The sequence below is a fragment of the Chiloscyllium punctatum genome, chromosome 36 (assembly GCF_047496795.1).
Source record: "Chiloscyllium punctatum isolate Juve2018m chromosome 36, sChiPun1.3, whole genome shotgun sequence".
In the NCBI taxonomy this organism is placed as follows: Eukaryota; Metazoa; Chordata; class Chondrichthyes; order Orectolobiformes; family Hemiscylliidae; genus Chiloscyllium; species Chiloscyllium punctatum.
Genome location: NC_092774.1, coordinates 65,181,126 through 65,183,994, shown reverse-complemented (window position 1 = coordinate 65,183,994; position 2,869 = coordinate 65,181,126). Strand labels below are relative to the sequence as shown.

The 2,869-nt window shown below is 44.8% G+C and overlaps 1 non-coding gene across 1 annotated transcript; it reads left to right on the top strand.

Moving 5' to 3' along the window:
- The first annotated feature begins 1,153 nt into the window (after window positions 1-1,153).
- On the top strand, window positions 1,154-1,225 carry trnaw-cca (transfer RNA tryptophan (anticodon CCA)). Its single transcript has one exon. It is a non-coding gene; the product is annotated as a tRNA-Trp (tRNA).
- Window positions 1,226-2,869: the final 1,644 nt, after the last annotated feature.

Sequence of the window (2,869 nt, the reverse complement as noted above, 5' to 3'; positions counted from 1 at the left end):
GACTCATGAAGTTTTCAAAATTCTGGAGTTTACAGGACCACACCACATTCCTCTCTGCCTCCCCCAGGAATAACGATTGCTCCTGAGGTACTCACAGTTCCTGACGTTCCTTGATATCCCCAAATACAATCCATATGTCAGGAAATCACTGGTGCTGCCCTGACATAGATAGTCAATGTTTGAACAGAAGATTATGGGGAGAAAATGCAGAAATCCGAAATGCAAAGAGACTTGGGAGTTCAAGTCCAGGGTTTTCTCAAAGTAAACTTGCAGGTTGAGATGCACTTTCCCCTGCAAGTGCCGAATGTGTGACACCAGCCCATTTACCTATTCCCTCCTCGCTATCCAAGGAGCCAAACTTACATTCCAGGTGAAGTGGCCCTTTACCTGCACTTCCCACAACCCAGTCTACTGCATTTGCTGCTCACAATGTTGCCTCATCTACATTGGGGAAAACGAAGCCTTAACTGGGTGACTGCTGCACAGAACATCTACGTTCTGCCTGCAAAAAAGACCCTGAGCTTCCAGTTGCCTGCCAATTCCACACCCCACCCTGTTCCCTGGCCAACATCTCTGTCTCAGGTTTGCTGTTGTGTTCCAGCGAAGCTCAGCACCAGCAGAACGAAGAGCACCGAATATTGCACTTGGGGACCATACATCCCTCTGGTCCCAATATCCAATTCAATCATTCGAGGACCTGAACTCCATAGTATCCTCGTCCCTTCCACACACACCAAGCCTTGTTATCACATAGTCTGTCATTCCACACTACTTCGCCACGAACAGTCTCCATTAACAGTTATTCACCCTCCCACGCAGATCGTTATCAACACCTTTATCTGTCCAACAGTTCTTCCCTCGCTTTGGGCTCTGTCCTGATCTCCGCCTTCCTCCCACAATATCTCCTGCATATAAACCGACATTTTCCCAATCACCATCTGTTCTGTGGAAGGGTCACCGGCAACTCCTGTTTTTTGTTCCTGATATACAGCCTCCGCAGTTCTTTCAGATTTTTATTGAGAGAGAGTTGGAAATTGTTTCGAGAGACAGAAGGAGAAGGGGGGGGGGGGGGGAAACAGAACAGACATGAACGTAAAATCATTGTAGTGCGATCACTTCCCTTAAGCATGAATAGAGCGCATGGTGCATCTGCGAGCTTGTGGCGCAACGGTAGCGCGTCTGACTCCAGATCAGAAGGTTGCGTGTTCAAATCATGTCAGGCTCACTACAGTCAACGTCTAACATTTCAGACGAAGAAAGGAGTACGTTGTATCGAAAGTTATTTGCGGAAACTTTCGATCACATGTGAATCTTTGCTGTCAGTTTGATTTGTGAACACTGTGTCAGGGAGGTGGTGTGCCCATTGTTTGGGTAAATGCTCAGCTCCCCGCAATGTGCGAAGTCGAACACAAACTGTTCATCACGGGATTTAAACGCACAGTCGCTTCGTTCAGTTGGTGACCGCGGGGTGTGAATAACATTATACCGATATTTTTACAACATAATCTAGAGATTGCCATCCAGGTTTTAGTCACATCAAACTGCCACGTAATGATGTTATGGCCTCAGTAAACTATAATAACGTGAAGATCGCTGGGATGATTTTCTACATCCGACTGCAATATAAACACAGATCATTGTTTCCAGTTTTGGTGGAACAAAAGACATCATATTGATGGAAAATTACAGTTAGTGCAAACACAGCTAGCCATCGATAAATATTAATCCTGTTCACTTCAATGGCCAAATTTCAATTCAGGAACCAAGTGCACTCGGCTGCTTGTAACATAGACAACATGACAAAATGGCTCATAGGAGGAGAAATGGGACATTGAGGAGAAGTGAAATGTTTGCTTTTGGTCACCTTCACAATTGTTAGAAAAACAGGTTGAAAGGATTCTTAAAAGGTGTCTGAAGGAGTGGTGTGGCATAATACTTCAGACAGCGCAAAGGGGAAGACCACTTTCTAGTGGAAGAAAAAGATATTCCTTATTTCTGAAAGAACTGGGAAACAGAAGAGGGGATGAAATCTGACTTGGGAGCTATTTCCTACTTGTTGAGGATGTTGCTTCATCACAGTCTTGGTTGAGAGCATAAGCTCTTCATCAGGAATAAAGGGTGACCCAAGGGGGCTGAGAGATAAATGGGAAGGAAGTGGGGCTGGAGGGAAGGCAGCTGGGAGTGCAATAGGTAGATGGAGGTAGGGATTGATGGTGATAGGTCAGAGATGAGGGTGAAGCAAATAGGTGAGAAGCAAGGTGGACAGGTATGACAGGTCAAGAGGTTGGTGTCAAATTGGAAGGTTGGATCTGGGACAAGGTGGGGGAGAGGAAATAAGGAAACTGATGAAATCTGCATTGATACCATGTGGTTGGAGGGTCCTAAAGCAGAAGTTGAGGTGTTTTCCTACAAGTGTCGGGTCGCAAGAATTTGGCAGTGGAGGAGGCCCAGGACTTGCATGTCCTTGGTGGAATGGGAGGGGGAGTTAAAGTGTTCCACCACAGGGCGGTGTGTCAGTTAGATTTAGAGTCCCAGAGTTGTTCACTGAAATGTTCCGCTCGTTGGCGTCCAGTTTCCCCAATGTGGATGAGACCATATTGCGAGCAATGGACATAATCTTACAAATAGATTGCATAAATCTTAGCCCGCCAGAGTTATTTTTTTTAATTAAATTAAAGAAAATTTTTATTCAATTGGATGACTGCATGAAACGGTTTGTTGGTCAGATTTGAATCATCACACGCAAATGAGACAATGCCATGAATATCAGTGAACTGCTCTTTTTGTTAAAAACCACAAATTCTTGATTTATTTTCACAACTTCCTGGTATTCACACCTGCACATTCAATTTCAAACTCTGACATCAGA